Source organism: Eptatretus burgeri, chromosome 13 (genome assembly GCF_056783735.1).
Source record: "Eptatretus burgeri isolate ZD-2024b chromosome 13, Ebu_testis_v1, whole genome shotgun sequence".
Classification (NCBI taxonomy): domain Eukaryota; kingdom Metazoa; phylum Chordata; class Myxini; order Myxiniformes; family Myxinidae; genus Eptatretus; species Eptatretus burgeri.
Window position 1 is genome coordinate 12,014,996 of NC_140973.1, and position 22,070 is coordinate 12,037,065.

Below are 22,070 nucleotides of genomic sequence, written 5' to 3' on the forward strand. Positions count from 1 at the left end.
TGGTTATCCGTGAGAGGATTGTGGTGTCGTATTGTGGTGTTATTCTTCTTCTTCATCCATCACAATCCCACAACAAAGGTGAAATCTCGACAGATATCGTGATGGTTATCCGTGAGAGGATTGTGGTGTCGTATTGTGGTGTTCTTCTTCTTCCTCATCCATCAAAATCCCACAACAAAGGTGAAATCTCGACAGATATCGTGATGGTTATCCGTGAGAGGATTGTGGTGTCATTCTTCATTCTTCATTCTTCTTCTTCATCCATCAAAATCCCACAACAAAGGTGAAATTTCGAAAGATATCGTGATGGTTATCCGTGAGAGGATTGTGGTGTCATTCTTCATTCTTCTTCTTCATCCATCAAAATCCCACAACAAAGGTGAAATTTCGAAAGATATCGTGATGGTTATCCGTGAGAGGATTGTGGTGTCATTCTTCATTCTTCATTCTTCTTCTTCATCCATCAAAATCCCACAACAAAGGTGAAATTTCGAAAGATATCGTGATGGTTATCCGTGAGAGGATTGTGGTGTCATTCTTCTTCTTCTTCGTCCATCACAATCCCACAACAAAAGTGAAATCTCAACAGATATCGTGATGGTTATCCATGAGAGGATTGTGGTGTCGTATTGTGGTGTTATTCTTCTTCTTCTTCTTCTTCTTCTTCGTCCATCACAATCCCACAACAAAGGTGAAATTTCGATAGATATCGTGATGGTTATCCGTGAGAGGATTGTGGTGTCATTCTTCATTATTCTTCTTCATTCTTCTTCATCCATCAAAATCCCACAACAAAGATGAAATTTCGAAAGATATCGTGATGGTTATCCGTGAGAGGATTGTGGTGTCATTCTTCATTCTTCTTCTTCATCCATCAAAATCCCACAACAAAGGTGAAATCTCGACAGATATCGTAATGGTTATCCGTGAGAGGATTGTGGTGTCGTATTGTGGTGTTATTCTTCTTCTTCATCCATCAAAATCCCACAACAAAGGTGAAATCTCGACAGATATCGTAATGGTTATCCGTGAGAGGATTGTGGTGTCATTCTTCATTCTTCTTCATCCATCAAAATCCCACAACAAAGGTGAAATTTCGAAAGATATCGTGATGGTTATCCGTGAGAGGATTGTGGTGTCATTCTTCATTCTTCATTCTTCTTCTTCTTCTTCTTCTTCTTCTTCTTCATCCATCAAAATCCCACAACAAAGGTGAAATTTCGAAAGATATCGTGATGGTTATCCGTGAGAGGATTGTGGTGTCGTATTGCCACGTCGTCATGTGGTGTCATTCCTATAGCTCGTTTGGTTGTTTTCTAATTTTTGAGATTTCATCTTTCTTTGCTTTTACATTTTTTTTCTTGGATACATACGTGTGTCGTGTTTATCGATAATATCTCGAATTTCGACATTTTAATAGATGTCTTCGTGGCGTTCCAATTCCGAATTGAGCGTTTAATGTTCCCACTCCCCACACGGAAGCAGAAACAATGATCTCTCGTCGTGCACGAATCCGCCATAAAAAGTGTGTCCGTAACAAATGACCGAATGCGGATCGCCTCTTGGTGGTGGAGTGCGGCTGTTTGTTTTTCTTTTGCACGTCGTCCTGAAAACGCGGTACAAACATGGCGCCCGCACGAGGATCGACGAGCAGGCCGCGCCTGTCCTCCGGTGCGCTCACGGCACTCAGGCCGAGAGTGCGAAGCGCATTAATCACACACCGCAGCACGGTAAATATGTGCCGGGACTCGCTATCACCGTCACGCCTCTCCACTGGCAGCTCGTTTTACGAGGCGGAACGACGAGGTAATAAGGTAAAAAAAAAGGCGCGAACGGCAGATCTTGGTGCTTCACTGAAAGGTTCGGCGTGGACATGGGCGGGGAATGTGAGACCATGCAGGCGGTCGAACCAGTCCGCTTTGCTGCCATCGCGGCGGCATCTTATCAGGAGCCGTGCAGCCGCGCGTACTGCAAACGAGGCCGTGCCCGCTGGAATGGCAAATTAACAGGTTTGTCAGCGTGACAAATGGGCTGCCAGTACCAGGGGAGGGGCCGAGCTCGAATGTAGAGAGCTCTGCTCTCATCCTTCAGCCTCAGCTAACACCACGCCCCCCTCCCCCCCCTCGAAAGAATACTTCCTCCAGGAGAGTGGTGGGAAGCTTTTGATAATGCGACCAACATGGCGCCGTGGCTTTGATAAGAACGATTGAATGGCACTGGAAATGCATTAAAGGTGCTTGGTGCAATGCAAATGCCGGGAAGGAGGTTGTGGAGGTGGGAAGGGGGGGCGGAGGATGGTGAGCCCACTTCGATATGTATCGGTTATTTGAATCCTGCCCATCAGCAAGGTTTTACATTGTCGTCATGGTGGCTTTACTCCCAAAGACCAACCTGAGGTCGGGGTTGGAAAAGGTGTGTTGTGGTGAGGGGGTGAAGGTGGGGGGTGCGAGGATTGGGGTGCAGCACGAGGAACTGCATAACCACAACTAATCCATATAAACAACAATAAAAAGAACAACCATAAAACAGCCTATTCCAGGACACTGCAGGAGGAAGACCTCAACCAATGTTGAGGGGTGTTTGGGACACTCACTACCTTTGCCAAAATGCAGGTTGGCGAGAGTGAGCTGCAGCTCTCGGAACCGAACTTACACCATTTACCAGGTTGGGTGGGGTGGTGTAATGGTTAGACTGTCTGAGTCACGAGGGTCGGTGGTTCGAACCCCGGCTGAGTCCTACCAACCACTTCAAAAATGGTACGTGCTCCTTCCTTGCTTGACCCTCCGCATTTAAAAACGATCAATCACGGACAAACCACCATAGGATGGCAACCATTGCACAGGCTTGATGGGACGAGTGGCCTCCTGCGTTGAAGTTCCTTGTAAGGAAACTCATAAACTTCCAGGTCTTTAACCGCTCGGTCAAACACAGAATACCACCCAGGCCTTGTCACATCGCAAACCACCGCTGCTTGTAACCTCTTCTCCAAACCCTGCCCTTCCAACAACACCCGCGTGAAGAATGGCGTCCTATCACCTGGAGTAGGAACCCCCCTCATTACGACCAAATGTATTTTTCCAAAGATGATGCCAACATATCTTTCGTGTAATATCAGAACCTGCGACTCAAAAAGCTTGCCAGATTTCTTAAGCATTAGTCTTCTCAGCTTTTCGGCTGAAATATACTGTTCTGGCTATACGAGTCAAACCATGAGGTCCAAACAACTCTGCTCCCTGCTTTGACCAAATATCCGATCGTAAATAGTGACCCGAATAGATCATCCTGCACTTAGTTGATGCCATAAAAACCGATGCCATTTTGGTCTAAATTGACTATACCTGAGTGGTTGGATACAGACTACCAATATCAATATACCTAGTCTGGCATCCTGCCCTGCTTGCCAAGCTCGCTGCCAGCTTCACTCCTGGATTTTTGACTTCTTCCACTCATGCAGTCAACGGATTGCTATAAATGGAACCCTCTCTTCTCACAGTAGGATCTGGATTGCCACCAAGGCAGTGTCTTGTTCTGGATCTACATAAACGACCTCTCATGTTCTGGAAAACCATTTCCTCCTTTTGGGATATGACTCCACATTATGTTGTACGGTACCACCATCCCAACGTTGGGCAGAGAGCAACTGTGCCACTATTGCTCTGGAATTGATTCAATGCTTGTCTGATAAATGGAACATGTCCTCTTCTCCAAAACCTGCCCTCCCAACAACACCTGCCTGGAAAACAACACCCGTCTTTCAAACCTGGAAAATCTCACTCTCACCCTGTCTCTCCGGATGGATCATCAAACGAACTGCCGACCTACCACCCCCATCTACTTCCATGGTCAGCCAGCGGAAGAGGTTCAGCCTCTCGCCTCAACATTGGACCAGACTGCTCCTGGGCTATCCATGTACATTGATAAGCTGGTCTCCAAAGCCAGTCAAAGATATTGGGCATCATCCATGCCAAATCATTCCCTGAAAAAAAAATCAGAACAGCTCTCAGTCTACAAGGCCTTTGTCTGTAACTCAATGGAGTAATGCTGTTACCTATGGGTTGGTACCCCAGTATCACACCTGCCTCTCCTGAATTTTATGGATGCTGAATTCGGAAGCTGTCAACATTATTGGAATCTCCTGCAATGATGTCGAAGCCCAAGGTCTGATGCTCTCTCATTGCAAACACGTCGATGGCCTCTTCTTCTCCGGTCTAGCTCCCTATATGCTCTCTCAATTCTCCAACCCTCCTCGGCTCTTCCAGGATGCACACGCTCTTCCAGTGACCCCACCTGGTTAACAAAATCCTCAAATGGTCTCCAAATCCAGTCAAAGAGACTGGGCATCCTCCTTGCCAAATCATTCCTTGAAAAGATCACAGCTACTCTCTCTTCAAGGCCTTTGTCCTCAGGTCATCCTCTGTTCATACTCATGATCTCTTCTACCCCAAATGACCCCATTCCCAAGCACTCCCTTTATCCAGGTTATTGTTATTTCTCTCCCTCACCTCTTCTTGTTTGTTAGTTGTTGTTTGGTTTGTTCAATTTCTGTTTTATTCCAGCTTTCCTCTCCTTCTTCTTAGGCTTCATTCAGCTTGTGTGCAGCTTGTTCACCCCCATGTCTCTGTCTCTCTATTTCTCTCTGTGTCTCCGTCTCTCTCTCACTTCTACTCGGCTGTTGGTGTTTTCTCCTCTCTATTTTGTTCCCTTTCATTCTGCTCAAGCTCTTCCATGAGCCTCAACCATGGAAACAAATAAAATCCAGGCTTTCCACACACCTTCACCATTTTATTATTTCTCCCATTTGTGGATCTTTCTTCAACAGACTGTTCAATCCCACTCGTCCCTCCCGGGTTTTAGGCATGCGGTGCACCACCATCTCATTTCATCCCTTATCCCGACCCGCAATCCTTTCCACCCCTCCATTAACCCAACCCAACCCTTAACCCCCTCACTTGCAGGTTGCAGGGTCTCTCTCCATTATTATCTTGCCAAAACGAAGTTTTTGCAAAATCTGTTACTTGGTAAGTTTTTTTTGTTTGTTTGTCTGTAATCATTGGATTTTCACCTTTATATCACTCTGTAGAGCACAATTCTCATCGGAAACTCTTGTGGGTACACATATCGTAGTATTATTACAATACCCTTCAGCACACATAAAGGTCAAGTTCAAGGTCAAAGGTCAAGGTCACTTTGCGGTAAATCATGGAGGTCGACGAAACCCTTATTTTTTGAGTAATTTTAATCGAATCATCTCCAAACTTTATGGGAATGTAGTATATGGTCTGGCGCTCAGCTGATTAGTTTTTGGTGGCGATTGGCCTTGACCTTCATGGTTAGCGCCTGAGGTTAAACATATTTGACCCCAAGGTCAAATTTTCAAGTTTTAGGAACCATATCGTGTAGTACCTCAAATTGAACACCTCGATGAGTGCTTTCTAGATATGTCAAGCTTGAGACATTATGACGTCATTTGGTGACGTCATTTGGTGATGTTATGAGGCAAACGCATATTTTTCATGGTTACTCTGTAGAACGATTCTCATTGGAATCTCTTGTAGGCAGATATTCCTCAAGGAGTCGCTCCTGGTGGATAGCAGCTCTGTTCACTTCAGTGTGACCTTAAAGAAGTCACACGTGGTCACCTTTTGGCAAGATATGGGTCACCCTGCAGGTGACATTGGTTTATTTTGCTTGTTTGACCACACAAGGTCTCACCATCAGTTCCTTACCTCTTTACGTGCTACCAGCCCGCTCTTCCATGAGCCTGAATTTTGAATGGAAATAAATAAGTAAATAATCTTTTAAGTTGCTGCTGTACCGGAGGACCTCATGAAACTGTACTAGTCGACCCACATACTGTAATTTTAACCGATTGACACTTTGACAATACTTGAACATTCAGGTCATTGTTCAATGATTCTTATTCCCGTTTCACAACACTAGATGGCACTGCCATGTCTTGTTTCACCTTCGTTGTGAACCACAACCATGGACAGACAGTACACGGTACTCTGTGACGACCTCAGAACCCATTCGAATGTTTTTTTCTCTTCTTGGGAAGAAGGCTTGTCATTAATATGAAGTCACAATGGTATTGCTTTGTGAGTCTGTATTCAACATGGATGTTTACCCATGTTTTTGTCGACCAGCAGTTTCGTTCATTCGTATCTCATGCATGAATATTGCACATCGAGTCATTCACGAGCTTGGCCCGCAGGTGTGCGCCATTCCTTCAGGGCCGTCGTTTGTGTCCCTGAACCCTGATGCAGTGTGTCCTGGGGGTTATGGCAGGAATTTCTGGAATCTGGCCAGGGTGCTGGCAATACCTCACTTACCCTTATATAAGGATACACAAGGAACTTTGATGCTGGAGGAGACTGTTCGGCCCATCATGCCTGCACTGCCCAACCCCAGTGACATCACCTACGCTCAGGCAAACTACCGGCAATTCCTGCCAATATCGCCAATACCTCCATCTCCACTGCATCCAGCTACCTATCTAATTCCCATTTAAACTGATCCACCCACTCCACTGCCACTACCTATCTGGGGAGAGCATTCCATGCATTAACCACTCTCGGACTGAAAGACCCCTGCCTTAACCCTAGACAGGTGTATGGATGGGTATTTCAAGAAGTACACCTATTTAGGGTTAAAACTATCCTGTTTTACTCTCATCTTCTTTACCCCCAAGCTATGGCTCCTGGTCTAACACTGGTCAGTCTGCTGAAAATCTTCGCCGCATCTCGTCGATAAAAACGCCGTGCCATCTTACGTCTGCCAGCTAATGTTAGCACATGGGTCCCCAGCTTCATGTCTATCCCAGAGACAGCTCACCCATTGATATAACGCTCTGCCTTGTGAATCACCTGTGCGGCAGTTTATAACTGAGGACAGGAATCGAACCCAATCTGGACGGCTCAAAGCTAAATGCTCGCTCTCCCTGTGCACCCTCTTGATCGGGCAACCAAGGGGTGGAAATAAACCCCCTCGGGACAGCAACTGCGGCTGTGAATGTGTTGAGAAACGTAACTACGTATAAACCATACCTGTGCTAAAAATTGCTGCAGAAGAGATATCTCTCTGTCTGGAAGTATTTTCCAAGCCCATTATCAGTCTTGTAATTAAATCAGTTTTAGTAGAGGTCGCTGCAATATTTGCTGATTGATTGATCAAACTGGTGATGAAGATGTCGTGAAGGATCATATTGTGAGTGGCAGATTGGAATGTGGATTTCCCGGTAAAATGAAGGCAGACATCAAATGTCTGTTCATCATACAATATCACCAATCCAGGATTGGCAGGATAACCTGGAGGTAAATGCACTCACCTCTGAGCTGTGTACAGCCTGGGTTTGAATCTCGACTCAGCTATCAACTGCCACCCTGGTGTTTCACATAAAGCGCAATGCATCAATGTGTGCGCCGTCATTTGGAAGATCCATAAGCTGGGTGTCCTATCTGCTAGCATAAGTTGGTGGACATTAAATATCCCACGGTGTCTTTCATGAAGAAGAGATCGGTTGTTGCCCCTTATCAGCAGCACAGCACCACCTCTGCAATGATGCAACCGGGGGGCCGGATTCATGATTGAATGACTCTACAGTCCAATATGCATTCGCCATAAACAATCTTATCCCATACAGTGTTTTCACACAAGGCAGGAAACAATGAAATGACTAAGCTTCTGTAACTGAAGATGGTCTCAGGATAATTATACCATGTTGCACCCAGATCAATGAAAAACCGAGCTGACTCACAAATGACCTTCAGGGAGGGACAATCGGCCCTCTGGCCTGCCCTACGTATGCCTTTGGATAATACTTAGTGGTTGTATGACTTTTCAGTGTCTTCACTTTAGGAGCTGATAGGATGGTCTAGAGTCTAGAAGTACGCACAAGGTTCCTAGCCTAGTTTTGAATCTCGGCCCAGCTACAACTGTCATGCTGTTGTCTCGCAGGCAGGGTGAGGATCAATATGTGTGCCATCCATCAGATATGGACGTTAAACTGGGCATCTCATCTGCCAGAATTTGTTGGAAGACGTTAAATATCCGACGGTGGCCTTCGCGAAGAGTTTGTGGAGTATTGCCGGTATCCTGAACAAATTCCAAATTTGTGCTCTAACTTACAGGGGGCACAGCAGCACCCTCAGACAATGGTGCTAATAGCAGCTTTGTGACGAAACTTCGGGACCAATGATGAAGTGCTACCTCCGAAATCTTAATGCATAAAGGTGTTGTCCAGTAAAATGAAACACCATCAGGATGGTGCGCTGAATGACCTCCAGATGTAAAAACACTGCAGTTCCAAGCAGTGAAGCCGGACAAAAATCGCTTTGAAATTCAGATTCGTTTTACATCCGACAGCTGGATCTACATCCACTCATTGAAAATCCATTACTGAGACGAAGTTTTCACTCATTGATCTCTCATATCCATCATGCATCGCATATTGGAGTACTGTATTAACATTTTAGAACTGCACAACCAACGCGCAGTTAGTTTACTGTCGTTTACAGCTACCCCATTATTTTTTAATGTAACTGTTGGATTAAATCAATAAAACAATAAGAAATTAATTTAAAATTAGGGGATTCATTATGGGACAAAAACATTTTTTTCGGAACCATTTCTGCTTACATATGATGCCTTAAATTGGTACTCTGACATCCCTTAATATTTGATCATCACCCCGTACATGCGAAGCGAAAAGTGAGGTTCAGCAATTGGTTCACTTTGTCAGTCCGTTTATCCTTCTGTCCACAAACATCAGTTTATGATCGAGGAACTACACAATTTTCATTAAATGTTATATTTTGATCACGAATTGGAACATGAATAAAAAAAACAAACCTGTCGTTTATCAGGACTTTAACTCTGAATTTGTTCTGATTGCATATGTGCCGTCTGGCAGTCAAACTTGTTTGTTTTTTTACTGGCAGTTATTAGATTCTTTTTTTTTTCTGTGTCTGTCTGGCAATCAAACAAAATTGAAAATCATTCTTAAGAGGAAACTTACTATTTTTAAGAATGTCATAAAGGACACAAACAACAGGCACGAAGAATTAATGTAACGTGTTAAATCAACGGCGGTAAACTTCTGAATTTTTTTCTATAATCTTTAAAATCTTTATTTTATTTCAATTAAATTATATATTTGAACACTTCAGAACACAAATAATATTTTTTCGCACTTTCAAACCCTTTCCGTTTAGCAGTACTTGGACAAAATATTTCGGCATGTTACATCATCACAACCAATCAAATTTGCCGCTCGTAGACCCCGCCCATGTCCTCGTTTCTCAAGACAGTGCAGGGTCAGGTGTTCTCTGAACTCTCGTTATTTAAAGTTTGTAGTTCGCCTGTATGAAGAACAGAGAGCTATAGTGATACCCCCGGCATGAGCGTGAGCGTCAGTATCAGCGTGAGCATCAGCGTGAGTGTGAAAATGTTAAAGTTTTTGGTGCAAGTTATTTAGAAGCTTGCCATTCATTTAATATGTGTACTAAGATGCTGATATTTGGCATGGAGGTTCCTTTAGGGTATATTATTGATGTAGTGAAGTTGAAATTGAAAAATAATTTCAAATGTTTGAAATTTTTGACCTGTTTTGAACTTAACTTTTTTGTAGCACATCAACGTTAAAGTTTTTGGTGCAAGTTATTTAGAAACTTGCCATTCATTTAATATGTGTACTAGGATGCTGATATTCGGCATGGAGGTTCCTTTGGGGTATACTATTGGTGTAGTGAAGTTGATTGATGTAGTGAAGTTGGAATTAAAAAATAATTTCAAATGTTTTAAATTTTTGACCTGTTTTGAACTTAACTTTTTTGAAGCACATCAACGTTAAAGTTTTTGGTGCAAGTTATTTAAAAGCTTGCCATTTATTTAATATGTGTACTAGGATGCTGATATTTGTCATGGAGGTTCCTTTGGGGTATACTATTGGTGTAGTGAAGTTGAAATTAAGAAATGATTAAAAAAAAAAAATTAAATTTCAACCAAAGATGGTGTCAAAGCCACCCAATGCTCGCCTGTTTATAGTAGACGCTTGCCATTCATTTAATATGTGTACTAGTTTACTGATTACAACATACAAATACATATATTGTTTAAAATTATTTGGATCAGACTTCACTGCAATGCTTTATAAAAAATATAATTAGACTAGTCTTTTAAAAATGATAAATGTATAAACAGGCGAGCATTGGGTGGCTTTGACACCAACTCTGGTTTTATTTGTTTTACCAAACCATGATAATATAACTGAATATAGTCATCGAAAGAGGCAATATACTGGGTATATTCATTTATTTTATTTTATTTGTTTATTTATTTACAACAAGATACCTGTTGATAAAGGGTTTTCAACCTTTTCAGGAAATTCTAAAGAGTTGATCTGACTCTTCAAAAAGAATCAATGCATCAACAAAATGGCCAACAATCTTCCATTCCGGTACCCTGGGATTACCGTGTAATGTATCACCTGGCAAGTGATCGATTTGCCCACTGGCCAGTTTCCATCAGCAGCTTAAGGTGAAATTTGTTGTCGATATTCGTCACTTCCACTGATTATTTCACATCAATAAATGATGTCCACAAGAGGCGGTTATCACCCTTACAAATGCATTCGATTAAATAACTTTTTTTTACTTTTATACTGAACTTGTAAAGCAGTAACAGCAGTAACCCATACCACATCATATGGGCAGATTTGATCTTCAACATAATAAGGTAAAAACGATAAGATGGTCTGGCATTGTTGAAATCGGAGGATACACAACCATATATATATATATATATATATATATATATATATATATATATATATATATATATATATATATATATATATATATATATATATATATATATATATATGAGATTCGAATCCATGCGAGACAGCTCAAACGCAAGTGTACAAACCATGAAGTTATCGTGCCAGTCTGTCTTCCAATCCTATGTATGCACTCTATTGAATTATCGATTGTTTACAAATTTAAATTGAGGAATACCCGTTCCCTGCGGAAGCGACAGGGGAGTGGTGGGGACGGGGGTCATGCGTTTGAGCATGTGCGCACCATGCGGAGGGCGGTGTGTTAATATTCTTCTTATTCTTCTTTAATGGCCACAATTATTCCCACATTATTGTGGGGTTGGCCGGAGGAAGTTAAGCCCAAGTCTTTCACGAACCGTTTGACCAGGCCTGATGTTCAACTAAGGTTATGGCTTGAATTTGGAATTTGGCCATGGTGCTGGCCATAGCTCGAGTACTCCATACGGAGGACACCGTGGGATCTTTAACGTCCCTCAACAAATGTCGGTCGATGGGGCGCCCGATTTAACATCAATCTGTGGGACAGCACATACATTGATGGATGACCCTGCCTGTGAAACACCAGGATGACAGTTTATACCTGGGTCTCGATTCGACCTCAGGCTAGACATCTTAAAGGCGAATGTGTACACCTATGGGCCATCCTGCCAGCCCCCGTGTTAATGATTATTATTATGTATTTATTATTATTAGCTCTCCTGGACTCGTGTTAGGCTTCGTTATTTGGTTAGTGTTCAGGTTAGTGTTAGGGGTAATCACGTAAAATGCTACATATTGACAGCCCACTTTGATGCCTACCCATTGGGAGTGGCGGTCATATTTTATGGACCCATAAAGAGTACTTGTGTACCACACTGGGAGCGTCCAGTGTGGCAGACACTGCTCGCTCGGGCCAGCCTCACACAGCCTCACACAGCCGACACACCAGAAATGGTTGTAGGAGTTGAGCACATGCTAAGGGAAAACCGTCACATTACGCTGGATGAAGTGGTCTCTGAATTGAACATTTTTTCACAGATTGAACAAATTTCACAGTGGGTGCGAAACACTGTGGCTTGTAGGACTCTCCAGATCTCCGTCTAACCATTAGATGACCAGGTGTTGAGCAAAGCTGAAAATTGGACTCATCAGAGAAGATGACATTACTCCAGTCCTCTATGGTCCAATCCTTATGGTCTTTTGCAAACCTCAGCTTGGCTCTTCTTTGCTTCTCATTGATGAAGGGTTTTTTTTCTATCTTTGCACAACTTCAGCCCTGCCCCGAGGTGCCTGTTTCGAACCGTCCTCGCCGTGCACTTCACCCCAGCTGCCGTTTGCCATTCTTTTTGTAAGTCACTTGATGTCATCCAATGGTTGTTGAGTGACATTCGAATGAGTTGGCGGTCATCCCGGTCAGTGGAAAGTCGTTTTCGCCCTCTGCCAGTCTGTAGCTTTGTTGTCCCCAATGTCTGCTGCTTGACCTTGTTCTTATGAACCGCCGTCTTTGAAATTTTAAGGATGGAAGCAACGTGATGCTCACTGTATCCCTCTGCCAGTAAAGCCAGAATTGAACCCTTCTTTTCTTCACTCAAAATTTTTCTTTTCAACTCTTTTGGCATTGTCAATAGTTATTTTTTGATTCCAATTACTTTTGAGGTTCTGTTTTTTATTACTGTTTTTGCCATCCAGCTACTAGGTAATTACTGTTTTTTCCATCCAGCTGGTCCTATTGCAAGAGGATAGTGATGACCACAGCAGTGCTTTTTATACTTTTCCTTGTTAAATATGATTCGGTTCAGGTGATCACCTAATCAGTACCTCACTAAGTAGAATGAGGTGTGCCTGTGTTGGAATTCAACAGACACTGGAATGGAATGGCTGCCATACATGTAGACATGCTGATTTAATTTTTTTTTGGAGTGGTCTCTTATTTTTTTTCCAGAGCTGTACATGTCGTTGCGGAAACAGGGTTGAGTTGAGAAGACTACGAGGGGGGGGGGGGAAGCGATCTCGGGTTCCCACCAGACTCTCTGGAATCGTAGGCCGTCGCACACCGATAACTCCGTAACACGGCGGGTCGCCAATCGACCATGAACGCCAATAACTCAAAGCATGACCTCGGGTCCTCCGTCTAAACAGATTACCTAATTAATCACATGACCTAATTACCGGGAGACACACCCTCGGTATGCCTTGTCCGAACCGGGTCACCTTACCGGGTCAGATGCAGCCAAGCGACACTGCCAAGGACGTACCAGCCCGAAGAACGGATCGTTGGGAATAAAGCCCCAGCTAGGCTAAGATATGGACAATGCTGGAGCAATGAAAGAAAAGACAAAAACGAGCTGGGAAAATTTCTACACAATCATTTATTAACAGGCAGGTGAGGAAAAGCATGTGGCACAATGAATGTATAAGCAGAGATAGAAATCCGTGAGGTGTGACAGCAAGGCAAGCAACTTACAATAGCAGACTGATACCGATATATCTTCTACAATCTTAACTTTAAGCTAGGACTCACGCCATTACACACACACACACACACACACACACACACACACACACACACACACACACACACACACACACACACACACACACACACACACACACACACACACAACCTGAATAAAAGAGTAGTTAATTAGAATAAAGGAGAGGAGATGAGGCCAACAGTCACGTAATACCTTGCACGGTTGACCGACCGTGCTACCCAGTACGTTTTGGGGGGACGCTCCGCTGAGTGATCCCTCCTTGAGAGTTGCCGCGTCGTCTCCTGCTTGGCTACAGTGCCGGCGCAGCACGTGCACCGATCCAGAGAAAGGGCGAGGCCGTCAGGCATGAGGGAGGACTTTAGGTGTAGCCAGGTGAGTGGGTGGTGAAGGCGGAGTCAGCATGTGAGAAGGCGGGCGGAATCAAGCGGGCCGGAAGAGAAGGCGGAGTCATCACGCGAGAAGGCAGGCGGAATCAGATGGGTGGGTGGAGAAGGCGGAGTCATCATGTGAGAAGGCATGCGGGATCAGGCAGGTTGGTGGAAACAGCGGCGAATGTAGAGATCACAGATTTTGAGGCAAGACCAGCGCTGAACGGCTTCGCGATATACTTTTATAAGATCCATCGTGCAGGGTGGGGACGATGACCCGAAACGATGCATCACCTGAATCGGGTGCTGTGCAACCCTGCCGCCATGGCCGGAAGTGGCCATATTTAACATCCGGCGAGATATGGGCGCGCTGCGGAACTGTCCCCCTCTGAACCCCTCGGTATGAATTGCCTTGCACCGAACTCCCAGGCCGTGCTCCGGCGACTGGCTGAAGGCCGCGTCAGCTCGGCATGCCCGCTCAGGCACCCCCGGCGTGCTGCGGTTGGCGCTAATCAATGCGCTTGCTTTGTCCATATGCCATGTGGCCCCGGCGATCCGGGTCGTATAGCATGCCTCTGCTTGGTGGCGGCTGCATTGAGGCAGAGGTCCGAGAAGATCTCTGCCGTCCGAGGGAGATATTGGTGGCCACGGTGGTGAGTGAAGATCGATGGAAAGACGCCCTTGTGAACCAGTGTGCAGACCCAAAAGATGTGCACCATGCGCGCCCCGTACAGTGCGATGGTAATTATCATGGGGCTGCACGTGGATACGCTATCGTGCATGCGGTTATTTATCACAGTGGTGATCCTCACAGGTGGCTGCCTAAGCACGGTGCCAGCCCCAATCTGTCATGGATTGAAGGAAAGGATTGGGTATAATTATTAGATGCAGATTTGTGTTGAAAACAGCGTGCCACGTGCGTCCTGTACAGCATTCGGATTTCATGTATGGTTATACTATTCCCCGAGACACAGTATTCTTGTAGTGGACGATTTTTCCATCGTTTTTTCTTTTGGTCTTTCTGCTTCTGTTAGTCTCCGCAAGGACATTCATACGTTGCATGCACGGCGGCCTCGCTGATGGCGGAAAGGAAGAAAGAGATATAATGACACCTAACTATGAGACCCACACAACGCATTTCGTCCCGTTTACCCATTAGACATGAGGAAAATGTCTAACTGCACGTATATTCGTCAAATAACTGTCTGGGGATCACTGTATTTTGGGTGCCATTGCCTTGCAGGCAGACGGTTTCCAAAACCGCAACAATATATATGTATATATATATATATATATATATATATATATATATATATATATATATATATATATATATATATATATATATATATATATATATATATATATATTTATGTATATATTTATTGTGTTTGTGTGTGTGTGTGTGTTTTTCATAAAGCTGAACATAATCTCTCTGCTAACTCCCCTACCCCCATCTCTCTTTCTCTCTCTCTCTCTCTCTCTCTCACTCTCACTCTCCCTCTCCCTCTCCCTCTCCCTCTCTCCCTCTCCCTCTCTCCCTCTCCCTCTGTCTCTGTCTCTGTCTCTGTCTCTGTCTCTCTCTCTCTCTCTCTCTCTCTCTCTCTCTCTCTCTCTCTCTCTCTCTCTCTCTCTCTCTCTCTCTCTCTCTCTCTCTCTCTCTCTCTCTCTCTCTCTCTCTCTCTCTCTCTCTACCCCCACCCCTTTCTCACTCTGTCTTCGGCCATATCCGGATGGTGGTTATCTCTGGACGGTGGTTATCTCCAGACGTATCCAGAGAGTGGTTATCTCCGGACATATCCGGATGGTGTTTATTTTCGCATGTGTCCGGATGGTGGTTATGTTCGGACGGACCCTCCCCTCACACTGCCTTACCTTGCCCTCCCCTCATGCTGCCTTACCTTGCCCTCCCCTCATGCTGCCTTGCCTTCCACACACACTTCCTTCCCCTCCCCTCACACTGCCTTACCTTCCCCCGCCCCTCCTTGCTCCCTACCCCTCCTCATTCCCCCCTCCTTCCTCACTCCCACACCCCTCCTCGTTATCCCTCCTCTTCCTTGCTTCCACATCGTGACTCGGTCTTCCTCCCTCCTCATTCCCCCTTCTTTTTCTCCCTCTCGTTAGTATTTCCCTCAGTGAAATGACGGGTGGTATTTGCTAGTTAAAATAAATCCATCATTCTATTAGATTGTGAAGTTAATACTGTCGCTTGCATTGAAAGTTCACGGAACTTTTCATTTTAATAACTTATATAATTGCAGCAGATAGTTGGGCTGGGAGGATGGTCGAAACTAGAGGTTCTGATTACTGTTCTAGACACTTGCCTCTGATTACTGTCTCTTCTGGGTTCGAATCCCGACCCAGGAATCAACTTCCATCCCGGTGTTTCACAGGCAGGGTGATTCATCAATGTGTGTGTCATGCCATGCCATGCCATGCCATCCCTCGGATGGACGTTGAACTGGGCATCCCGTCTGCCAGAATTAGTTGCTGGCCGTTAAAAGATCCCACGGTGTCCTTAATGAAGAGTAGGCTGGTTATCGCCGGCACCCTGAACAAATTAAAAATTCCTGTCTTCATTCCTGCAGGGGGCACTGCATCAGCGACACAGGTGTGCTCTCAACCAATGATGCTGCCCTGCAGCTTTGCACTACATTTGAAGAAGAGACTTAAACACCTGCTACACTAATGGCCTTTTATTGTGCTCGATAACAATTCATTTTATTTATTACATCGCATATTGGTGTCATTTGTATTTTGAGGGCAGGCAGGAAAGCCTCGATGGAAACATTCGACTTTGAGCTGTCTCGCCAGGGTTTGAATCCCGACCCAGCAATATTCCTGGTGTTTTTTCAGGTGGGCGATTCGTCAATGGTGTTAATCGGAAGGTCGTTGAGCCGAGAGACCCTTCTGCCATCATTGGTTGTTGCTGGATGTTAAAGATCCCCATGGTGTGCTCCACGAAAAGTAAGTGTTACATGGCAGCACCCTCAATCAATTACAGGTTCCCGTCACCTTCAGTCAAACTTCAGACCCGGCTGGCGGGTTCGTGAAAACCGAGGCCACAAATTTTCCCTGAGCAACTACATAAGAAGGTGATAATAATTGGGACTGTTAAAGTGGTATTGTAGTAGTACTGTAGTAGTAGCCATGCAGTTTTTTTTAATTATTATTTCTTATGCAGCCTTTGGCTGTGCCACTGATGCAGTGCCCCCTGTTACCAGTAAATTGGAACTCATTTTGCCAACTTCGGAAGGATGACAGGTTGAGTCAACCCACCTGGTGTTAGTTAACGGATTGACAGGAGCTCAAACTCAAGACCCTCAGATCTTAAGCCAGCCACCCTAACCGTTAAGGCAACACTTGACTACCTGTATTGTGGTGTCACGTCCATTTTCACAGCCAAATAATTGATTTTCAAGCTGCTGCTGCTGTTGTTGTTTGTTTTTTCACCACAATGGCAAGGCTTTCCTCTGTCGAAAACGCTTGGATTCTAATTATCCTCATGTATGTCAAGAAATATCCATTCAATTAATATGCTAATCTCCAGTTCACGCACTGAGAACGTGCAACTTTTGCTGACGTCATCCAAAACGTCTTTTTGTGAGCAGGCAGAAGCTGATATATTGAGTCCGATGCTGAGCTAAGAGCTCACATAAATTGTGAAGTGAACACTAAATAATGGTAAAAGCCTTATTGTAACCCAGCTGTAAGTTATAACCCAAAACGTTTCCTGCGATACCGCCACGAACGTGAAACCTGAGCTCAGGATATTTGGACTTCACAATGAATCTGTCTCCTTTGTGCTGCATCTCAAACTGCTGCTGTTAAAGTGTGGTTTTTAAATTTTTTTATGAAAAAAATAGAACACAAGGTCCAGGGTCAAATGTGGGTTCCGAGGAAGCAGTGAGCTGATGCAAATGGATAATGTGCTCTTGTCCAAGCAAAGTGTTTTTGTTTATCTCCCTGAAGGTGCTGCTCTTGGGCCAGATATAAGAACCGTAACTCAGGCCCTGCCAGCGTTGAACTTAGGGTAACCCTGCCACCGTGCTCCTTTGTGAGAGCGGGGATTAAAAGAAATATACTGGCTGTGTGGCCACCGCTGTCTTTTCACGGGGTGTTTCTCGCTGCTGAATTTTCATTGAGCACGGCGCCGCAGGCTCGCCGGCCAAAAGGGGAAAAGGAAACGTTGTGTTTGGAAAACCCCCTGTTATGACGGGCATCATTACAGATTCTCCACGCTATTTCTTTTGGGATGATAGAGTTCCGAGAGAGATACCTGTGGCTTAGTTTGTTCTTTGGTGACACTTGCTTTAGAGGGGGCCTCGTAGTATGATGCATTGCTTACCTATCTCAGAGCAACATCTCTCTCTATGTATTACTAAAACTCTCATCTTGTATTATGTATGTATGTATGTATGTATGTTCCTGAAATACAGGCAAAACGGTACATGATAGCGCAAAAATTTTATGGCCATCTTACTCGCCATTCTCCTGCGGTGTGCAGTATCAAGTTTCATTCAAAAATTATTAAAATCGGGCAACGAAAAAATTATTAAAAAATAAATTCACGATTCAGTCAAGTACTCTTCGGGAGTATTTGATCAATGCAAACAACCTCAGCGGTATAGTTTGCTGGAGCTATCTATTTTTTTTCTTGAAATGATTTTTTTTTATCAACCGCTGTCACAACGGGAATCCAACGGGTTCACGGGTTGTCTAGTATCTATCTATAATTCCAGTAATCTCTAATCTCTGTGTGTCTGTGTGTGACCGCTGTTTCTCGACAACCACTGGTCCGATCTAATTGAAACTTGCCAGGTATATTGCTGGGGCCCTGTGGATGTGCCTTTTCAAGGTTTGATATTAATCGGACAAGTGGTTCCCAAGTTATGGCCATTTATTTACCAAACAATGACAGGACACGGTGCTATGACGTCACAATTCTTCTTCTTCATTTGATATGACGTCACAATTGACGCTGGGAACCTGAGTATGTGCCTTTTCAAGGTTTGATATCATTCTTCTTCATCCGTTTCAGCTGTTTCCCAAGTGTTTCCGAAGTTATGGCCATTTATTTACCAAACCAATGACAGGACACGGTGCTATGACGTCACAATTGACATCACAATTCTTCTTCTTCGTTTGATATGACGTCACAATTGACGCTGGGGACCTGAGTATGTGCCTTTTCAAGGTTTGATATCGTTCTTCTTCATGCGTTTCAGTTGTTTCCCAAGTGGTTCCCAAGTTATGGCCATTTATTTACCAAACCAATGACAGGACACAGTGCTATGACATCACAAATGACGTCACAATTCTTCTTTTTTTTGCACGTACGGGCACGCACTAGTTATATAAATGGAGGGAACGTTTGTACTGTATGTATGTATCATCTACCACTCCGAGAGGATTTGACCGAGGAAGCTGAAACGTGCAGGGATTCATGATGGCACCTTGAACTTGTGCCTCTGCAAGTTTCATTTGATTCCATCACATTTTGAAGATTTTTTTTTTGTTGATCTTGACATTTTTTTCCTTTAAATGCTGACGGTGGGTGCAATTGGAATTATCCTATCAATGTAACCACAATGTATTATATTATATGTACATAAGCATTACACATGTCATTGCTTCATCTACGTGACCTGGGTTATTTTTTTTTATATGTTTGGGAGTGATCGAGGCAGCGGTCTGTTGCCTATACACCACCGAGATAAAGGGATGCGTCAGAAAAAATGTGTTGCATACTTGGAACAAGATCGCCCAGAGGGTGAGTACTCTGCTAGTAATAATAATCATTATTATTATCAGGAGCATAAGCAGAATATTTCAACAACAAAAACCCTGTGAAGTATCGGGTAAAAGGTTCTTTTGGAGCCATTACAGTCTCTAGTATATGCAAATGTGGAGGCTTGGGGCCCCCTAAGCCCTCTTTTTCCCTCCCGCTGTACTATGATTATTCTAACAATCTTAAAAAGGACGTTTCAACTGGGGTTTGAGGTTGTCGACAGCACCGGGAAGGCTTCGCTACACATTGTGGAAAGGCAAAGCGAAACCACGCTGCCTAGTCAAGCACCACAGCCCGAGTCAAATTGTCTATTGGATGGCTCAGATGGACTGAATTATCCCAAAATGAATAACTAATGAAGTGAAACAAATGGATATAGATCACAAAATACAACGAATTAATGATAATGTATGTTCCCTTAAAAGGAGCTTCAACATTATATGTTTTAATAAGGTCCATAATAAGGCCATGATGTCCATCAAAGCCACACGACTATTACCAACCTATGGTTGTTTGTCCATGCTCTATCCTTTTTTAAAATGGTGACCACCAAGCAAGGATTTTTTACATGGTGCAGCACATATCATTTTAAAAGTCTTTGGTACGACTCGGCTGGAGTTCAAACCACCAACCTCCCAGTCTCAGAGCAGACACTCGAACCATTACACCACCAGGTCTGAGAAATTATGAGGAACAGCTTGTGCAATTGTGCCAACATTTAAGTTATAACACGACTACTACAAATCCACATGCTCAGCTAAGGGGTGTAGCGATTCCCATGGGATTGATCCTTTTTCATTTTGTTCCTTTGGGACAGGGGAATGCGAGTCAGGCGAGATTACATCTGTGACTTGCTGCAGGTATCATGTAAACCTGCACTAACCTGTTGCATGGTCGGGTTGTCAGCGACTAAACTGTCTCCCCCACCAGGTTTCCTGGTGAGGAGGATGTATGATATGGACACCCAGCAGGATGAAAAACAAAACCTGAAAAAGGTGGAGGAGCTCCTTCTGAGCCAACGGCCATCCATATCTCATGCCCAACTGGGTCTGCGAACGTCCTCCTGCAGTTGGGTTACTTTTCGTTAAGAGGTTGGTGGCAGGATTTGCACTCCGGCCACCATAAAACACTGCATTCCACAAAAACTACAAATGCAAAGAAAATTGAAAACCCACTCCATGGGAGTACCTCCTTTGCTGCTGTCCTTCGCAGGATAGCTCACTGGATGATGGGATTGGGGCAAAGCCTTCAGGCCCCCCATTCCTTGATGATAGGAGGAAAAGCACGGGGTAAACTTCCTGGGTCAGATTGCGGTGCTGTGTGGCGGAGTGGTGCTGAGGTGTCATCCACCAAACGGTGGTGTCCTTGGTTTAACCTGAGGCGGTCCCTTCAGGTGGGTGCCTGGAATGTCCTATCCCAAAGAAAGGATGATCACCTGCCTCTGCTATCATCTGAGTTCCAGCGTTAGAACATTGGTATTGCAGCACTCTCTGAGGTTTGGAGACTGGATAGTGGCAAGATCATGTTGGGTGGTTACACCTATTAATGAGGTCACTCTGATGGTTACCATGCCCAAGGAGTTCCTGTAGCTGTGTCCAATAAGCGAACTCCAATGATAATAATTGAGGTAACACCGGTCAATGAGCGTATTATGAGACTCAGGCTTTGTCACCCCTTGGGTGCCGTTTTCCTGGTCTCTGTATATGCTCCGACTGAGATGAGCCTTCTCACCATGAAGGACGCATTCTATGCCATGCTTGAGTCTGTGATTGTTCAGTGCCCCAGGCAAGATACTCTTGTAGTGCGGGGATTTCAATGCATTGACCGGAACTGATAGAGATGGCTATGAGACATGTGTTGTCCCCATGGGTCTGGAACTGTGAACCAGAATAGCACTAAGTTCCTTGACTTTGCAAGATGTTGTGGACTTAGGGTGGCTGGTTCATGGTTTCAGCACCGACAGGCTCTTCGCTGATCTTGGTATTCTAATGCAGGTGGTGTGGAAAAGGAGATTTATTGAGCATGTGCTCATTGATGGTCAGTGGAGGATGATCCAGAACTACAAGGTCTACCGGAGTGCTCAGTTCCTCAATACTGACCACAGGCTGTTTGTAGCAACTCTGAAGTTGCTGCTTAAATCCCGGCGAATGGTACCATCCAAGCCGATGCTGGATGTTGGCAAGTTAAAGGTTGAGAGGGTAGCTGAGGAGTTTGGGAACAGGCTGATTGGGGACTTGGGGGAGGGGGGGAGTCTAGGTGTTTTGGGGAATCCTGAAGAGTTGTGGAGTGCCTTCAAGGCTACCTTCCTTGATGTTGCTGGTGGATGCCTTGGAACCCACCGAAGGGCAAAGAAGAATTTTGTCTCAAGGAACACATGATACCATGGACCAGAGTTGCAGGGCCAGGCTTAATGGCAGAGCTGAGTTGTTCAGGGAGTTGAGACGTAAAACTGTACAGTCGCTGAGGGTGGACAAGGAGGCCTATGTGCGAGGAATCTATGAGGTGGAAAAGCAACATCTGTGGTCAAGTGATTCTCGTCCTGCTTACAGGGGAGTTCATGCATTGCGTTCCTCGAAGCCCATCCCTTGGTGTACTGCAGT

General features: G+C 44.5%; 1 long non-coding RNA gene across 2 annotated transcripts in view; it reads left to right on the forward strand.

The window, feature by feature from the left end:
* Positions 1 to 1,076: 1,076 nt before the first annotated feature.
* Positions 1,077 to 22,070, forward strand: part of LOC147013855 (uncharacterized) — a 263,399-nt gene continuing 242,405 nt past the window's right edge. For both annotated transcript variants that reach the window (XR_015050529.1, XR_015050528.1), the window contains exons 1-3: positions 1,077 to 1,212; positions 10,381 to 10,536; positions 16,536 to 16,646. This is a non-coding gene — a long non-coding RNA (uncharacterized LOC147013855). The remainder of the gene's footprint in view (positions 1,213 to 10,380; positions 10,537 to 16,535; positions 16,647 to 22,070) is intronic.